Consider the following 11,241-nt stretch of genomic DNA (forward strand, 5'->3'; position numbering starts at 1 on the left):
ATATCTCCTATTTCACCTACTGGACTTATTTTCAGTAATTCTAGCAGATAGGAAGTTTGATCTAAAGACCTCATTATATTTTTACACAGAACTAACCAGTAAATATTGGGAGATGACATGTTGGCACCCTGAAAATTCTAGTAAGGGTAGGGATCAAACTTGCCTCTGTGAGCTTTGGCATAAAAATAGCTTTAATATTATCGAATTAAATCTTCAATTTGTAAAGATTTGTTTTGGACAAGCTGAGAGAGAGAGATTGATTCACATGTTTAGTCAAGGTAGATTTACTCAATTGAAATGTGAACAGTTTCCCTCTTTTTGATTTTGTTTGACACCCATGTAATAGCCAGTATATAGTCACTCACGTACCAGGAGATAAACATACTTCCCAAAGCATCAGTATTATGGGGAGGTGGTGGGGGGATGATTGGTGGTCCAGAAGGAAATGGAGGCAGTCAGCGTGCTAGGAAGGGTGGTGGTGGAGGGGGTGGTCCATTGAATTGGAGGCTTGACTTCCCTGGTCCCACCCCTGACACTGGCATATTGGGGGTGATGGAGGTAGCAACGAGTCCCATGGTATAGCTTGAGACGTGATCTGATTTGATTGATTTCCGAGCCACCTGGAAGAGCTAGTGCTTTCATCCGTTGACATTCGACTTTCGTTTTTATGCCCCTGAGCATTCTGGTCTACATGAGGAACTCCTCCAAAGGTTGGGAAAAGTGGAGCAGACAGATTTTGCTCCTCTGTTTCCACATCGGGTGTACAGCATGACACAAGTTCCTGTCTGCTAAGCAATTGAAGTGACGGTGGCTCGGTCAAGGGAGCCATCCTCTGTCATTTGGCAATGGCTGAACATTTGTCACCAACTTGCCACCGCTTCAGTGGAGTCGTGGCATTCTTATTCCTTCCTCGTAGGCTTTCTTTCCAGTGTGCCTTTTGGTTTGTCTGTAGCGTCACAATGGTCTCTGTTCTTTAGAGCATGCTGAAAGGACGCCACCTCTTTATCACAGGTTTTGCTCAATGCCGGATCATCCCACATGCCAGAGCCATCACTCTGGCCTGTTCCATGTCAGAACAGCACCTCGCCTTCCCACTCAGAGATGCCTCCACCACCGCCCATTGCCAAGGCGAGCCCATTGGGGGAACCACCCCTTTCAATTTGTATAGTACTCCATTCTAATGCTGTCAATTGTAGATAGTTACTCACTTGCTAAGTAAAGCACATATGACTACAGATGCTGAATAGTTCTGTGAATCTTTGACGAAAACCACTCTAAAAAAAAGCCCAAAATGGCCTACTAATGTATGTATACCTTGTTTACTTAGTAGTTATCAGAGATGTTAAAATGCTCATGGTGAATATCAGTTTCAGCCTTAACAGACTACTAATGTTAGGCCCAACATTAGTATATGCTAACTGAAAGTATCAGAGAACCCGGTGTTTACGGCATCAAGTCACACCATCTGGGCCAAAGTTTTAACACTGGAGCAAGGGAACACTCCCGAAATGAGACATGAAGCTAACCACACACAGAAAGCTATTATTGCCTTTAGTTTTCTCTTTATATGAAAACATGCCGCTTGCTGTGTCTACTTATAATTCTATTAGCAAGTGTAATAAAGTAACATATTAAGATCATAAATCAAGTACTTACCTCTATGTCAAAGGTCTATTGTTATTCACGGATTGGAAAACTTCATTTTTACGTGTGCATTAAAAAGGGAGACCTGTCCCTGGGTTGATCAGAAAAGCAATTTCATAGATACTCATATGTGCATAATAAAGAGCTTTATATAAAGAGTAATTGTATATTAAGAAAACATCCCAGCCCAGTCCAGATCAAGCCCATAAGTCCAACATTGCCTCATATGTCAATACCCCATATCTCCATATATTCCTCTTTAGACTCACACAGCCATGTAAAGATGCTGAATGCAGGAAGATCACAGGCCAGTGGGTGGAAAGTCTTGTGCATCCAGTCGTGGTGGAAGCATCTCAGCATTGGCAGGGGTCTCCACGTGGCTTCTCCAGTTCCAGGGCTCTGGCTGCATCAGTGTAGCTCCATGTGGCTTCTCCGCAGAAAGATGAAGCAGAGTGTCCCTGATCTTCAGTGAGCTATTTATCTCCTTGGTGCCTCCAAATGAGGTCATCAAGCTGCGACCTGATGGTCAGGCTAGATTCCACCCCTGCGCAAGTTGACAGATCATGTAACTGTCACAGACGCCATGTATGGGAAAATAGAGTGGCTCGGTAAAAAGAGGAAGGTCCTCAGTGAGCTAGAGGGACACAGTGGCTGGGACAATGGGCCGCAACATAAGCACAGTGGTGAGGACAGTGCAGGACTGGGCAGTGTTTCCTTCTTTGGCACATAGGGTCACTATGGGTCACAGCTGACTCTTTGCACCACCACCACCACCATGACAAGGTTAGCCTATAGAAACCAAATATGTAAATCGAGGTGGTTTTTTTCCCCTCTTGACAAGTTTTTCCTTCCCCCTCCTCTTTTTTAACTGGAGCCGGACTTGGGGTATAAAATGAGGCAGGGTTCAGCAAGTTTACATTTTATCAAATTTCAGAGATGATAATACACTGCCGTTGAATTGATTCTGACTCATAGCAACGCTAGATAGGATTATGGAGGCTGTCAATCTTTGCGGGATCAGACAGTCTCATCTGTCTCTCATAGAGAGGCTGGTGGGTTTGAATCGCTGACTTTGCAGTTAGCATAAGGGCACAGACTTCCACTCTTATGGCACACATCTGCAAATAAACTCAATGAAGCCATTTCACAGACACAATGCTATACTGCATTAAACAGAAACATTCACGTAAGTTGTTGTTCGGTGCCCACCAGTTGGCGCCGATTCATGCACAATGAGACAAAGTACTGCCGCATCCTGTGTCATCTTCAGCATTGTCATATCTGAGCCCATAGTTGCGCCCCCTGTGCCACTCCATCTCTTTGAGGTTCTTTCACTTCGTTGCTGATCCTCAACCAAGCATGAAGTCCTGTGCTAGGGACTGGTGTCTCCTGGAAACATGTGCAAAGTACATGAGACAAAGCCTCTCCACCCTCTCTTCTAAGGGGCATTTTATTCAGGATATTTTCATTCAATACCTATTTGTTTGTTCCTCTGACAGTTCACTGTTCTTTCTTTCTTTCATCATTTTATTGGGGCCTTATACACCTCTTTTTTAACAAAAATAAATCATTTTATTGGGGGCTCATACAGCTCTTTTCACAATCCATCCACCCATTGTGTCAAGCGCATTTGTACATTTGCTGCCACCATCATTTTCAAAACATTTTCTTTTGACTTGAGACCTGGGTATCACCTTCTCATTTTTCCCCTCCCTTCTTCATGAACCTTGATAATTTACAAACTATTATTATTTTTTCATGTTTTACACTAACTGATGTCTCCCGTCACCCACTTTCCTGTTGTCCATCCCCCTGGGAGGGGGCTATAGATAGACCATTGTGATCGGTTCCCCCTTACTCCCCCCACCTGCTCTTTACTCTCCTGGTATGGCTACTCTCAATATTGGTCCTGAGGAATTTCTCTGTCCTGGATTCCCTGTGTTTCCAGCTCTTAAATGTACCAGTGTACATCCTCTGGTCTAGCTGGATTTGTAAGGTAGAATTGGGATCATGATAGTGGGGAGAAGGAAGCATTAAAGAACTAGAGGAAAGTTGTATGTTTTGTTGGTGCTATACTGCACTCTGACCAACTCATCTCCTCCCCGCGACCCTACTGTAAGGAGACGTCCAATTGCCTATACATCCACTGTACTTTCAATACTCTTCACCAACACGGTGATTCCCAGGCATCCAGGTTTTCTCTGCTCTTTCTTCTTCATTGTTCCGCCTTCCCTTACGTATGATGCGATAGAAAATACCATGGCTTGGGCCAGGCTCGTCATAGTTCTCAAAGTGATACCTTTGCCTTTAAAACTTTAAATAAATCTTGTGCAGCAAATTTGCCTAACTCCGTACATGGTATGCTGTCATGACTGCTGCTTCCGTGGGTGTTGATTGTAGATCCGAGTAAAATGGCAAACTTGACGACTTCCATCTTTTGGACGTTTATTATGATGCTGTCTATTGGTCCACTTGTGAGAACCTTTGTTTCCTTTGCATTGAGTTGTGATCCAGACTGCAGGATGCAAGTCCTGATCGTCACCGGTAAATGTTTCAATCCTCTTTCCTCTCAGCGAGCAAGGCTGCATCACTCGCACACCACGGGTTGCTAATGAGCCTTCCTCCAATCCTCCTGCTACATTCTTCTTCATATCGTCCAGCTTCTTGGATTATTTGCTGAGCATCTACGTTGAGTAAATATGGTGAAATAATCCAACCCTGATTCACAACTTTACTGATTTTAAACCACTAAGTACCCCCCTGGCCTGTTTGAATGATTACTTCTTGGCTGTGGACAGGTTCCACATGAGTACAATTAAGTGTTCTGGAATTTCCATTCTACAAAATGTTCGAATCCACACAGTCCTATGCCTTTGTATAGTCAAAGAAACACGAATTAACATCTTTCTTGCATTCTTTGTTTTCAGTCAAGATAATCTGATGCCAGCATGTTCCACGTTCTTTCCTGAAACTAGTTTGGTTTGGGCAGCTTCCTGTTGATGTACTGCTGCAACCATTAAAAAGTTGTCTTCTGCAAATCAGTTCAGTATTTTCCACATTCTGTTGTGCTGCTTTTCTTTTGAAGAGGCGCAGAGACAGATCACTTCCTGTCAGTGGGCCAGGTAGAACGGAAGACTCCGAGTTCTTTCCAGTCAGCATGTTGTACTTGTTAACTTGTGAGTTCATTGCTATAAATCTGATAACCAAGGCTGGTAGACTTTGATGTGGATAGCAAACTCTTCGGCAAAAGTTAGATATCTTCAAAGAAATTTGGTAAACCCTGTAGTAAATTTCATGGCAGGCCATATCTTACCTCCTTTGACTTCTCTATTGCCGTGAGGTGGGGTTCCGACATGCTTCCTGCTGGACCCTTCCTTAGCTACTCTGACACCAACTTTCCTCCCGCAGCACTCTCCTTCTGTGTTGGGTTCGATAACTCATTGCAATGGCCATACTGACGTCACGGACACTACTGACAATTATGGGGGCTTAGAAAAGAACAATGGTGAGAATGGGGCAGGACTGTGCAGTGTTTCATTCTACTATGCGCAGGGCCATTATGGGTTGGAGCTGACTTAAAGGCGCCTAACAACTACTATGCCTTCCTCCTATAATGATGCCACATTCGTCTTCATATAGACCAGCTTCTCTGATGATTTGCTCCACATTACAGATTGATCAAGTATAGGGAGATGATCTCATCCAGACACATACCTTTCTTGATGTGTAAACCATGTAGCATTCTCTTGTTCTGTTTGCATATCTGCCTCTTGGTCCAAGGACACATTCCTCATGAGCATGGTGAAGTGTTCTGGAATTCCCATTCTTCTCAATGTACTTATAGTTTGTTATGATACCCATAGGGAATGCCTTGGCATAGTCAATGAAACACAATTAAACCGATTTCTGGTATTCTCTTCTTTGTGTCGTGATCCATCTGACATCAGCAATGATATTCCTTATTTCCTGCCCTCTTCTGACTCTGGCCTTAACCTCTGGCAGCTCCTTGTTTTGATAGACTGCTGCAACCATTTCTGGGTGATTTTCATCAACATTTTACTTACATGTGATATCAATGATATTGTTCTATAATTTGAGCATTCTGTTAGGTCAGAATTATTAACAATCTGTGATATTCAGGTGGAACAGCAATGTTTGCTGAAAATGAGGAAGACTTGAAGCACTTGCTGATGAAGATCAAGGATTACAGCCTTCAGCAGGGATTGCAACTAATGCAAAGAAGACCAAAATCCTTATAATTGTACCAATAGGAAATAGCACGCTAAATGGAGAAAAGGTTGCAGTTGTCAAGGATTTCATCTTGCTTGGACCCACAATCAATGCTCATGGGAGCAGCAGTCAAGATATCCAATGAAATATTGCATTGGGTCAATCTGCTGCACAAGACCTCTTTGGAGTGTTCAAAAGCAGGAGGGTTACTTTGAAGACGAAGGTGCACCTGACCCAAGCCACGGCATTTTCAATTGCATCCTATGCATGTGAAAGTTGGACAACGAATAAAGAAGACTAAGGAAGGATGTGTGCATTGGAGTGATGGTGCCGGTGTAGAATCTTGGAAGGACCATGGACCACCAAAAGAACCAACAAACCCGTCTGGGAAGAAGTATAGCCAGAATGCCCCTGAGAGGCAAGGATGGTAAGAATTTTTTTTATTGGTGAGACTTCATCTTGCATACTTTGTACATGTTGTCAAGAGAGACCAGTCCCTGGAGAAGGACATCATGCTTAGTAAAGTAGAGGGGCAGCAAGAAAGAGGAAGGCTCTCAATGGGATAGATTGACATGTGGCTGCAGTGATGGGTTGGCACAAGATGGGGCAGGGATTCTTTCTGTTGTACATCAGGTCACTATGAGTTGGAACCCACTTGCTGGCACCCAACAACAACTACAACGACAGCAGCAATTAGGGAAATTAATAAAAAACCCAAACCAAAATCACTGCCATGGAGGCAACTAGTAACTACGACAATTCGTAGTTAATAGGTTACCACAAATTTGGATTGGTAACAGTAAAGATAGAGGCAACATCTCTCCTAAGCCAGAATTCAAGTCTTTGTCTGATCCTCATGCTCTCATCCACCTGGCCCCTTGGCCTCTGCCTCTGTCAATCAGGAAGCCTTGCTTTCGCTGTATCTCACAGTCCCATAGTGCTAGCGCCATTCCTCTTGCCCTGTCCCATGGTTTCTGTGTTAGAGTCTGTGGTCTACAGCCTCCACCACTTCAGGCAGACATCTGGCATGTGTTCTTCTGATTGTCCTGGGCTTTCTCTCTCTGTACTCCTGCTTTAAAGATGGCTTATCCTTGTAGCCAGGTGAATGGTCAGGAAAACTGATCAATCCTCTCTATTACTGTTACACTTGCTCTATCAATCATTTGGTGAGAGCTACGGAGACATGGGTACAAGAGCCATATTAAGAAATTTCACTTCACCACAATCCTTAACAATACTATGCAAATTCAAACAAGAAAGAGGACACCAGGATCATTAAGAGTTTTCCTGGTAAATAGAGGAAAGAACTAGGAGGCAAAGGGCATTTATAGAGGTCAAATTACACGCATGCACACATGTAAATATATTTATATATGACAATAGGGAAATAGATTTATGGTACATATACTTATAGATTCAGTATTAAGGTTGCAGATGGATATTGGGCCTCTACTCAAGTACTCCTTCAATGCAAGAACACTTTGTTTTAATAACCTGGCATCCCATGATGATCACCTTCCTGACATGATCGCTGAAGACAAAATGGGAACATAACCAAATGTGGTGAAGAAAGCTGATGGTGCCCGGCTATCAAAAGTCATAGCACCTGGGGTCTTAAAGGCTTGAAGATAAAAAAGTGGCCATCTAGCTGAGAAGCAACAGAGCCCACATGGAAGAAGCACACCAGCCTGTGTGATCACGAGATGTCGATGGGATCAGGTATCTGCCATCAAAGACCCAGAACAAAAAAATCATATCATTGTGAATAGGGGGTAGTGTGGAGTGGAAACCCAAAGCCCATCTGCAGGCAATTGGACATCCCCTTACAGAAAGGTCGCGGGGAGGAGACGAGCCAGTCAGGGTGCAGTATAGCACCATTGAAACATACAACTTTCATCTAGTTCTTTAATGCTTCACCCCCCACTATCATGCTCTCAGTTCTACCTTACAAATCTGGCTAGACAAGAGGATGTACATGGGTACGCATAAGAGCTGGAAACACAGGGAATCCAGGACAGATAAACTCCTCAGGACCAATATTGAGAGTAGCCATACCAGGAGGGAAAGGGGAAGGTGGCGGGGAGAAAGAGGAAACTGATCACAATGATCTACATATAACCACCTCCCAGGGGGATGTACAACAGAAAAATGGGTGAAGGGAAACATCAGTCAGTGTAAGACATGAAAAAAATTAATAAATAATCAGGGATTCATGAGATAGGGAGGGTGGGGAAGGGAGGGAGAAAATGAGAAGCTGATGATACTAAGGGTTCAAGTAGAAAGAACATATTTTGAGAATGATGATGGCAATGTTTGTATAAAGTAGCTTTCTCCCTATGCCCCTTTTGTATTTTTTTAGCTTACCTCAGTGGACTCATGTTGTACTTGACCTTTTGTGTTTGGCTTACTTCACTTAGCATGATTTCCTCCAGTTCTTCCCATGCGGCAATGTGCTTCATGCGTTCATCGCTGACTTTTAGGGATGCGTAGCACTCCATTGTATATATGTACCACAGTTTTTTGATCCATTTTCTGTTGATGGAAATTTGGTTGTTTCCAACTCCTTGCAATTGTGAACTGTGCCATGAAGATTAAAAAAAAAAAAAAGACCCAAACTCAAAAGAAAAAGAGAAAGAAAAACACCTCAGTTTTAGAGTGGTGTCCTTACAAATCATCATTGAGCAAAATCCCTACCAAAAACCAAACCAAACCACACAAACAGAAACCAACTCACTGCCATAGAGATGGTTCCATCTGTTAGTGACCCCAACAGACAGAGTAGAACGGTTTTTATGGATTTCTAAACCTGGAGATCTTTAGGAGAGTAGAAAGCCTCACCTTTCTCCCACAGACTGCCTGGTGATTTGAACTGCTGACCTTGTGGTTAGCAGCCCAATGTGGAACTCACTGTGCCACTAGGGATCGTCACAGAATCACCACATGCCTTCTATATAACTCATGTAAGACATGTTCCCCTGCTTTGCTTGAGTGGTCACTCTGTTAGGCAGGTACTTCCAGTCTAGGAAGAAATATGGCCCATTCTAAATCTTCACGAGTACCAGATGCCCAATCAATTCCACAATGGCACATACAAGTGGTTTGGTAGGAGCAGAGAGAACTCCCACATAATTGGAAAATAGAGGCTCTCGTGGTTTTCACCCTGTTCCATTTCTTGATCGACAATGCTCAGGCTAACGTAAAAATCAATCTAAGTATAATAATTAAGGCAGTAGCTGATAGTTATTATGCTCTTACTATTTATTAAGTACGGCCTAATTTTCATTTGCCTTTATACATGTTTCCTGAGTGACAAATCAGCACAAGCGACAAGTAGATGTATTCAGTTTCTGTAAACATAATCTGCTATGTATTTTGTGGCTCAAGATGCTCTCAAAACTATTTAAACTCGTGATTGCCACCACCACTTGTGGGCACTATGGTGACTCATGAGTTCCTGTGCTGCTGGACGTGATGGGTATTTCAAATTCTGACAAGACCATCCATATTGAACACATTTCAGTGCAGCTTCTGGACTAAGACAAGCTAGGAATCAGGGAGTTCAAGTCAGCAACATGATCCACTGAAAATGTCATGGCTGGTCCGTGAGCATCGGCTGATCGTGTCGGAAGATGAGCCTCTCAGGTTGAAGTGCAGTCACGATTCCACTAGGAAAGAAGTGCCTCCTCAAAGTTGAACCGACCTTAATGATAGGACAGGAGCAAGAATGCAGGGCCTTTGAGTTAAATTCTGAGTGTCCCTGCGAAGTTCCTCATGTTCCTTTTCAATCACAACCTAGTGTTCATTTGTTCATCACATTCAAGATGTGACTCAAGGGTTTTTCATATTGCAATTTTTAAAAAAACTAGCATATATATAGTTCTTAGGTGACAGGTCTGGTAGCACTGTTCTGAATAGCTGTTTCAGAATTTCCTGCAAAGAGAGAGGCAAAAGAGATCCTACATCCATCCTGTAGCCATAGATTTGGTCTTGGCCACCCGGTGCACATCCTCTATTTTTTTGGTGGGGTGGAACTTCCACTTGCACTTGACACTCAAGCAGTCCCTGATGCTAGACCTTCTCTTGATCAGCTCTCATGTTTTTCCAGTCCTTCAGGTGCATGTGCCCCTGTGGAATTCAAGTGTCCTCTTTCTAATATATTCTTGATGGTGACATGTTATCAAATAACTGAGGCTAAGGAATAGCTACCAGTTTGTCATACTGTGGTGGCTTGTGTGTTGCTGTGATGCTCAAAGCTATGTCACTGGTATTTCAAATGCCCGCAGAGTCACCCAAAGTGAATAGATTTCAGCGGAGTTTCCAGATTAACAACGGACTGTGAAGAAGGAATTACCTCCCCACTTCAGAGGAAGTCGCCACTGAAAACCTTATGCATCATATGGGACCATGGTCAGAACATTGTACGAGAAAGTGCCAAAGGATGAGCCTCTGGGCTCGGAAGGCACTTGAAATGTGACCAATGAGCTGCTTTCTCAAAGGAGAGTCCAGCCCGTGGGAGGGGAGCTTTCCCGATCTGCATTTGCTGCCAGGGCACAATCCAAGGCAAGAAGAAACAGCTGCAATATTTTACTAATAATGGTCCCTTGGAATGTACAAAGTATGAACCTAAGAAAATTGGAAGGCCTCAAAATGAAATGGGAGACAGAAAGAATATCTCAGGTGTCAGTGAGCTGAAATTGACTGGGATTGGCCATTTGGAATCAGAAAATGATATTGCTCACTATATCTTGAACTCCAGTACTGTCTGTGATAGGAAATGATCTCTCTGCCTCCAAGGAAATCAAGTCAGTACAACTATGATTCAAATTTATGCACCGACCACCAAATCTAGTGGTTAAGGAATTGAAGAATTCTACCAATAGCTTCAGTCTGAAGTGGATCAAACGTGCAATCAAGATGCACCGATAATTATTGGTGATTGCAATGCCAAAGTTGGAAACAAAGAGGAAGAAACAGTAGTTGGAAAATATGGTTTGGGTGATAGAAACATAGCTGGCGATCACATGATGGAATTTTGAAAGACCAATGACTTGTTCATGACAAATATGGCGACTCTACACATAGACTTCTGATGGAATACGAAGAAAGCAATTTCACTACATCTGTGGGAAGAGACACCGAAGAAACGAAAATACTGAGAAAACAAAATACTGAGTGATGCAGGAAGTATCAAAAGCAGATGGAAAAAATACACAAAGTCACTGTATCAAAAATAACGAGTCAACATTCCGTGATTTCAAGAGGAACATATGATCAAGAACCAATGGTGCTGAATAACGAAATTCAAGCTACAGTGAGAGCACTAGCCAAAACCAAGGCTCCAGGAATTGATGGACTACCAAGCTGATG

At 43.0% G+C, this 11,241-nt stretch overlaps 2 pseudogenes; both read right to left on the reverse strand.

Moving 5' to 3' along the window:
• Positions 1–288: 288 nt before the first annotated feature.
• On the reverse strand, positions 289–1,127 carry LOC115872602 (annotated as a pseudogene).
• An 8,627-nt stretch (positions 1,128–9,754) lies between these two features.
• Positions 9,755–11,241, reverse strand: part of LOC101641228 — a 30,674-nt pseudogene continuing 29,187 nt past the window's right edge.

This window comes from Echinops telfairi, unplaced genomic scaffold (genome assembly GCF_000313985.2).
Source record: "Echinops telfairi isolate 266 unplaced genomic scaffold, ASM31398v2 ScPeMD7_7427;HRSCAF=8465, whole genome shotgun sequence".
Taxonomy (NCBI): domain Eukaryota; kingdom Metazoa; phylum Chordata; class Mammalia; order Afrosoricida; family Tenrecidae; genus Echinops; species Echinops telfairi.